This window comes from Berghia stephanieae, chromosome 9 (assembly GCF_034508935.2).
Source record: "Berghia stephanieae isolate SIO BIC M18660-M18661 chromosome 9, UCSD_Bste_1.3, whole genome shotgun sequence".
Taxonomy (NCBI): domain Eukaryota; kingdom Metazoa; phylum Mollusca; class Gastropoda; order Nudibranchia; family Aeolidiidae; genus Berghia; species Berghia stephanieae.
In genome coordinates, this window is record NC_088368.1 from 15,964,891 (window position 1) to 15,973,306 (window position 8,416).

At 35.7% G+C, this 8,416-nt stretch overlaps 2 long non-coding RNA genes across 2 annotated transcripts; one reads left to right on the top strand and one right to left on the bottom strand.

Annotated features, from left to right (window-relative positions):
• The first annotated feature begins 204 nt into the window (after positions 1 to 204).
• Positions 205 to 5,107, top strand: LOC144979778 (uncharacterized). The gene is made up of 3 exons (XR_013646767.1): positions 205 to 414; positions 1,316 to 1,419; positions 3,565 to 5,107. It is a non-coding gene; the product is annotated as an uncharacterized LOC144979778 (long non-coding RNA).
• LOC144979777 (uncharacterized) lies at positions 3,231 to 8,362 on the bottom strand. Its single transcript, XR_013646766.1, has 3 exons — positions 8,048 to 8,362; positions 5,733 to 5,928; positions 3,231 to 3,666 (listed from the first exon to the last, which is right to left on the bottom strand). It is a non-coding gene; the product is annotated as an uncharacterized LOC144979777 (long non-coding RNA).
• Between the last annotated feature and the right edge of the window lie 54 nt (positions 8,363 to 8,416).

Genomic DNA, 8,416 nt, shown 5'->3' on the forward strand with positions numbered 1-8,416 from the left:
ACCAAAAATAACGTAGCCGGATGTAACCTTTTAAATAAAAAAGGCGAAGGTTGCCGAGTTTCTGAGCAAAACTCACCAATCAACGAAAAGGTTTGATTCTAACAACAATAGATAGTATGCGGTTAAACAGCTGATCGGAGTGGAAGTTTACTTCCGGGTGGCAGAAAGGAATGGAAGACAATGGCGTAGAATAGTAAAATATTAAGTTTCTGTCGATAATCTTCCGTATTTTTCTGGTTCTAGACATAAATATATTTTTTAAAAATTTCCCGTTAATGATGTAGACCCCTATGCCATTTGTGAACACGACTGGTGCCATAATCTTTAGGAACTACAGCCAGTCTCATCGTTTGATGTAGCGAACAACCTCGTCACGACCACAAGTTTCTGTCTACACGGTCTACACATTTCACGGTAAGTCTGTATTATTTAATCGTTTACCCTATGCTATACCTATACTATGTTACACCATCTACGGCTAATTGTAAGATTTATTCTCAAAAAATCACAGAAGACAGATATGTCGAACCTGACACGGAAATATTAATATGATATGACCTGCTTCACGAGTCGTGATCATCTTAGTGTCTTAGTCTTAATCTTAGTCTTAGTCTTCGAGTCTTAGTAAGTTTAGTCTAAGTCAGTCTAAGTAGTGGATCAATGAGTCTGTGTGGTTACATTCAAATTTCAACTATTTTGCCTTTAAGGTGATGAATTCCTCCGAATTCACCAAAGATTATAAATAATAATTTAAATTAAAAACACCAGGGCAGGCGATGACTATGAAATCAATGTGATCCCGAGTCCAAATCTAAACTGATATAATACAGTAACAAAACACCATGCCCATAAGACTGTTTTAAAAGCCCCACCCCATTCCAAGGGACTGAGCTTGATCCCGAGTGAATTTATTTTTCTCATCCCACTCCCTTATCAATCCAGCAGTGATTGGGTAGCTGAGTCTGTTAGATCTAGCGGAAAGTACTTTGACATAGACTAGAGTCCTATCTAAAGGGTAGCAATTGCTATGGCCCGTTTCGCGCTTTTCAAACCAGGTTAAACTTCGGCTCCATTGAATGACTACTTTTTTATTCGATATTTTACTCAATCCCCAAACTATATAATTTTTAGCCCCACGGCTGATGTTGAGTTATGGAATTGTGTCTCTCTGAATAATTCTAATAACCTTGCAGATGAGTACTCCACATTTCACAGCAAATTTAATTCACTGTTGTTAACTAAATGTGATAACAACAGTTTTTATCCTCGAGTTTCAATTAATAATATTACCACCATTGCCACATTTTTTTTTCAGGCTTACAAGGGACTGACTACTTAAAATCAGGCCTACAATGGATGGGTGACGGATGTAAAATGGGTTAAGCCTCCTAGCTGTGGGAAAGTGTACTAGTTGCTAAGGTAACCCCCCCCCCCCCCCCCCCCCCCCCGTTTTCATCTCACTTCTATGATTATTATTACTGTTATTACATATTATTATTTTGATTTCTACATTTATTTATATTACTCCATGCAGGATTGATAATAAGATATAGAGGTTTTTAACATATGGCTATATTCATTACAATGAATTTTCTTGAACTAGAATATGAATAACTTAAAAAAAAAAAAGAAATAAGAAACTTCTTTAATAGGTTCAAGTTCTACTATGGGGAGACTCAGTCGAGTCCTTGGAAAAGCCTCTTTACTCACATTTGCTCAGTCAGTGTGTTCGGACATAAACGTTTAAATGGTTATGCGACTCATGGCAGTCCCGTTAACTTAGTTGGTAGAGCACCCATTTCACAATCATAGAGACCGAGATATATCCTAGATGAAGTTAAGACCCCCCCCCTCCCCTTTCTTTTTTTTTGTACACCCAGCAGTAATTTGGCAATAGAAAAGCGCCCTATTCGAAGGGTAACAAGTTATTATTTTCACACTATAGAAACTGGGATGAAATCTGGCTCTATAGACCTAATGGTTCTGATGGACTACTTTCGGTGCTTGCGACACTATTAGGTCATTTTCAGCACAATTAAAAGCTGTTGCGAAATACGTAGTAAGAAAAATGGGCTTGGATCAAATACGGAGCAGAAGTAGATCAAAATTATTAATGTGCTTAGTTTTGAGATCGCCTAACAGTTCAATCCAGAGACGGAATACACTCAAATGTTTATGTTTGATTTAAGGGTTTTACTGCATTTGCGACGCATTTTCAGCACCAGTAAAAAGGAATAAAATGGGATTGTAAAAATTTCCAGATTTACAATTAAAAGCACACAAGAAAAGTAAGACAAAGAGGAACAAATGTAGATTCCAAGAGAATGCTATCAGTGTACTAAGTCTGATAACACCCAAAAGTCTCATCCTGACACAAGCACAGGTCCCCCTAAGAGGAATACACTCAAACGTTCGCGTATTATTTTTTAATTATATTATATTAAGTTACGTTATGCCTTTTGCGCCGCGATATCATAAGATATCGTCGCCTAGGCATTCCACGAAGGAATATAGATAACTCATCAAACAAGATGTCTGATGTCAACAGGAATCACCCATGTTGTCCAAGTGAGCAAATTGGGGGTTAATAATCTTGCTCAAGGAAAAAAAAACGAAAGTGCCTGAAGCGGGGCTCGAACCTGGGTCATCCGGATCACAGTGCAATGCCTTAACCACTCGGCCACTTCGCCCCCCCATATTATATATACACACATATATATAATATAATAAAAAAATTTACGCGAACTGATTTACAAGACAAAGAATTTTTTTTTCCCAAAACCAACAATATTCATTTGACTGTTTCCCTCTCAGCCAATGACTCCGGCAGTCGAAAGGACAAAACCAAGTAATCTCATTCCAAGACAAGGACATAAAGAAACTTGGAAAACAATATAAGGGATAGAGGACATAGCATGACCTCTTGCCACCATGGGAAGTCAAAGACCCCACCCAGTCTATTGTTTATAAAATGTTAATTATAAATTTACAAAATAAATTTACATCCATTTGTCACCCTCTCATCTAAGGACAGGGGATAAAAGCATGTAATCTTATTCCAAAACAAAGATAGAAAGCTACCTGAAAAAGGAATACAGACATAGGGGGGTGAAGAAAGCAATAATGACCTTGCCCACAATGGAAGGTCAATGACCCCACACCCAGGGTAGAAAAATGAGAACTCAGTCAAGCATTCACCATCAAATTGCAAAAGCAACGGATAAAACAAATTTTTAAAAAAGTCATTACAGTACTTTATTTTCTTTATTGTGCTCCAACTTCATAAATATACAATGGATTTCTATTTATTTGCCAATTCAAAAATATTATTAGGTTTTGAATGTTATTGCAGAACATATAATATGGTAACAGAAGTAATACTACTACTACTAGTAGTTATACTCCAACTAGTACAATTTTTTCACAAACATTTCGGGCAAAAGTAAAAATTTAACAGATGTATTAGTCTAATGAAAAGAATGAAAAGGATTACAAAGGTATATAAAATCAAGCATTATTGGAAAAGAATGAATAAAAAGTCTGACTGCTTTCTTTTCGTTTCAGGTTCGCCATTCCCAAAAATTGGGTTATAGTGGACTCTGTGTGTCGACAAGTGCTTTCTGCTCAGCATCAAGATGGGAACCTGAAATGTCTGTCTTCACAATCCTGTAAAAGAAATACCAAGATTAAGTTAATATATAGAGCAAATAGTACATTATTGAACTACCACCTCTGGCGTCTATCGTGTCACTGGGAATTTTAATTTTAATATGTTTGAAAACAAAGAAAACTTAAGCCCCATTTCCTCAAATACGCAAGTCATTCATTTTACAGGTCAAAATAATTTTTTTTAAAGTTTTTCTTTGACTTCAATTTCAAATGCCAATAGTGCCTGAACCTTATGATGAGTTCCAAAATGGTTTGGCATATTTATGTGGAAATCTATTCTTTTAAAAAAATAGAGTTGTGGATCACCATTGCTCCGTACAGCAAATGTTAAATATTTATCATCGAGCACAAAATTACTGGCAAACCTAAAAATTCTAAAACTATTTATTTACAAACTCTACAAGTAACACGCAAATATTTTAAAAACTAAATGTAATTCTATCACCTGTGGAATCAAACTATGTATGCTCAGAAAATCTGCTGTACTGTAATGTTCGGGCAATTATTGGCCTTCGCCAAAAAAAGAAACAAAAATAAGAACTGTATTTCCTACACCAGTATACAAAAAACACACATATGTTTTCTCTACACGGGAAATTCCATTGAGTGTTACAAGCGCTGCACCTAACCATCAACTTCTTGTAGATACTGCTAGCTATAACCAATAAAAATGGACAAACTTAGCCCATAATATTTTACATTTCTGGGAATGTTTGTTTTTTCTTTTATGCCATATAATTTATTATTTTTTAAATTTAATTTGTTGCCAGCGTGTGTATTTTGTACATACATAGGGAATACATGCTTCTGTAAAAAAACGTTTGATTGGTCATTCTGCTGATTTGTGCAGATTGCCTTTTACCACAATGAAATGACAATTGGCTTGTAAAAATAACATGTAGACTATAATATTAATATATTCGTTTAGCTTAAGCGGCATAATTTAAATTTAAGGTTAATAAAACATTTCCTCCCAGATCTTAATAATTGAGGAATAAATCAATATGGGTGAACTCATTTAATTCTATCTATCTCATCATAAGAACACTTTGTCACTACGTTGTGTGGCCTTGAGCAAGTCACCTCAGCCCTAGCTCAGTTTGTGGCGCTGTGTTGCGGCAATGCCTGGGTTATTTCAGTCTCCCTTTAGAATAGACTCCAAAGACAAATTTTCCCTAGAGGTGAATAAAGAGAATCTATATTTTTAAAATTTGTTACGCTATAGTCAAAGACAAAAAACCTTCAGAATTTTCTAATTGTGTATGAACTATCCTAAAAGGCAACCTATCCATAGCATAGAAGGACATGCTCACAATAGTATTAATTTCATTGTCCTCAATTTAATGGATCTTCCTCTTTTATTAATTGTCATTGCCCATTCATTAAATAAAACAAAATTAATCAACATAATAAAGACAAAGCTTTTGATTCAAATGAAGTGATGTTTTTTGTTCAGTTATTTATTATCTCTGAAGTTAAAAGTCTTAAAACTCAACCATGTAAGCTTTTGTACAGTCTGGTTATTTGAAAAAAAACTTCTCTTGATGTCAGTTCTTGCACCAACAATTTGGACAAACTTTGACTTCATTACTGGCTCACCGGACAGGCATTCCTTACATACCTTATGAGCAAATGAAGTCACTTTATATGTGCTCTATTCCCCTTTGTCTTATTACTTTCCTCATAGTCATAGATTTGTGTCTTAACTTTGCAATATGAAATATGATTTTGTGTCCTTTGTCTATTGTTATGTGCATAGATCTACAATCTTTTCACTCTCTATTCAACTTCCTTTCAACTGGCAATGCAATGACCTTAAAGTGTAATGAACGGCACAAACGTTGCTAACCTCACTTTTTACCCCCCCCCCCAAAAAAAATTGCTTGATTTGGACCTATTAAATTTTCTGAGAGCGAGATCTGCTTTTATATAGCGCATGCAATATCCACCCAAAGCACTCTACAAGATGTCCCAAGCCAACAGAAACATTAACATTAACATGTAGGAAGAGATATCATGCCTACATAAATATTGTTTTAAACAGATACAATCAATACACTTACATTTACATGGTCAATGATTGAGCTAGTTTCTCCAATTGTTGATTGTTCAACTAGAGCCGTTGCTGCCTGCAGTCATTGCGTTTGTTCCTATCTTTAAGACATGAATAATGGTCTGTTTTTTTCTCTGCCCCATGTCCAAGCTTTAACGTTGGAACCCAATCAGGATCAGTTTCATCCAGCAGTGATGCTGGCCCTCCTGTAAAGGCAAAAAATTGATTGTTGAAATATATTACGTCATTTCTTGCCTATTACAATCTGGTCCTGGTCCTTGTGTGGCTATGTGGTCTAGTGGTATGACACTCGATTTTGGATCGGAAGGTCAAGGGTTCGAGCCTCGCGCTCGGCGCATAGTTGAGTCCTTGGAAAAGGCTCTTTATTCACATGCTCTCACCGTACTCAGGTGTAAAATGAATACCTGGTCGTTTACAGCGTTTTCTTTGTCCGAAAAATTGTAGCGTCCCCTAAAAGGCGTCATGTCCCGTTCTACATGTTAAATGTTGCTGTTGACCAGGGACCCCTTGTAAAGCGCTTTGAGCACATTTAGTGGATATTGCGCTATAATATAAAGCTCAATTTTTTAATTATTTTTTTTTACAATCCTTAAGCTTTCCGTTAAATTTACATCAAGCTTTGTCAAATTAGAACAAGGGTAGAACAATTATATAGTGCAATTTCCATTAAATGAAAATTTGTTCAAAGCGCTTTGCAATGGGTTTATAGCCAACAGCAAGACTTTACATGCAGGTCGAGACATGACGCTTGTTAGGCGATATTACATTTTTTCCGGAAAGAGACAATGCTGTTTAACAGGCCTGCATCTGCCCCTGAAAAACTTGCCTGAAAATCCTCGAGCCGAAGCTTTTTCAATAACATGAGCAAAAATCCCCATTTCCCAGAATATTTTCTTAGAATTTTACCAATTCAATAGGCTGTTAAACAAAATGAAAAAGTATTTTAATTAATTTTTTGTTCCGGCAGAGCGAAATTGCCAGAAATGCCGGCAAATTTACAGGCCTATGTTAAAAGCCAGTTACCCAATTTATGCCTGAGTATGGTGAGAGAATGTGAATAAAGTTCCTTTCCCAATGACTCAACTGCTCAGAACGGGTCTGGAACCCTAATCCTTCCAAAATGACGGTGATAACTATACCACATAGCTGCAATGAAAGTATCGGGATCCCAAAGGACAATTTTTTTAAATTGAAATTATTTTATTTTGGGGAAAATTCCATATGAAGGCCCTAATTTAATGACTATACGAAACATTATAACTAATAATCCTCACCTTGAGTTAAAATTAATTTCTAACTATGAAAATTATGAAAAGTTATTTTAGTGGATTGATAGAGGTCAATTGTTTCTTTCTTTGGATTAAAATTTAAAATAATAATAATAATAATAATATTTATTTTTGTCAGTAAAAAAATAACCATTACTATCATTATAAACTGACACTGGCAATCACTAAGCAGCGTGTTAAACTTCTGTCACAAACTAGCATTTACATGTCCAACAGCGGTGTAGAAAAGCAGTTTGTTCGTGTTACTTTACAATACACCACCGACGGAGGAACGGAAAAAAAAAAACTTAAGAAAAACGCAACCTTACTTTTAATATTTCTTCAAATGGAGAACATGTTTTAAAAATGCACAATAAAATAATCTTGACAAAGCATAAGTTATAAACTGGAACATTATAATTCTAAAATGAATGACCAGAACAACAGTGAAAGACTTCCTCATCTCATAAAGCTTGAAAACGAAAGTAGCCCTATCACTATCGGTAATGAGGCATTTGGTTTTGATTTTGATTTAGAGTAAGTTGCACGAGAAATGCATGAAATATTCATGGTCCTATCTGATAACTAAACACAACAAATAAAAGATCATCCATCCGGACCGTGTATGGACCAAAAAAATTAAAATGATTCCTTCTAGACCGCCTACAGACTACAGATTACATCTGAGTCTGAGATGAGTCAGATGATTTCTCCAACTTCGGAGTTTCGCATAGAAAAGTCACATCGGTGAAAATCTCTCCGTAGATTTTGTTAGACCACCGAGTTTGAAATTTTTGATTTGATTTCTCTTCCATGAAAAAGAAAAAAACACATATTTACTAAATCATAAACTTGCAACGTCAGAAATTAAGGCAAGGACCTTGTTCGGTTGCCGCCAACTCCGTGACATGCTATGGCCCACAATGGCTACATGATGATGTTGGAGCGAAGTAAACTTGCTTTGTTCACAATAATTAAAATTAATTCATATCGTATATATAATATTTAAGATTTTAATTTATCCATCAATTCTTACCTTTAACAAAATGATCATTGCAAACTCGGTGGCTGCAAGTTAGATTTGAGTTTGAGCCATCGCCAAATCCCTTTCTTCTGATCGCTGCCATAACCGCTGTACTGTCTCCGCTGGGTTAAATTTATTATTTTTGGGTCCTTCGTCTTCCTAATGGATGGGAACCTGAACATTTTGACTCCATCTCGACCCTGTCTTCTAGTGCATCCGATGATTATGCAGTTATTTGGCATTTTTTCACGTTTAAAAAATTGGACAAGAGCTTGTTTCACATCAATGTTTACAAGCCAGCCAAGTTCTTTTGCCATCCGGAACTAAAGTAGGTCATTGCGTGACGTCATCAGCATTCTATCTATACCTAATCCAGGGTTG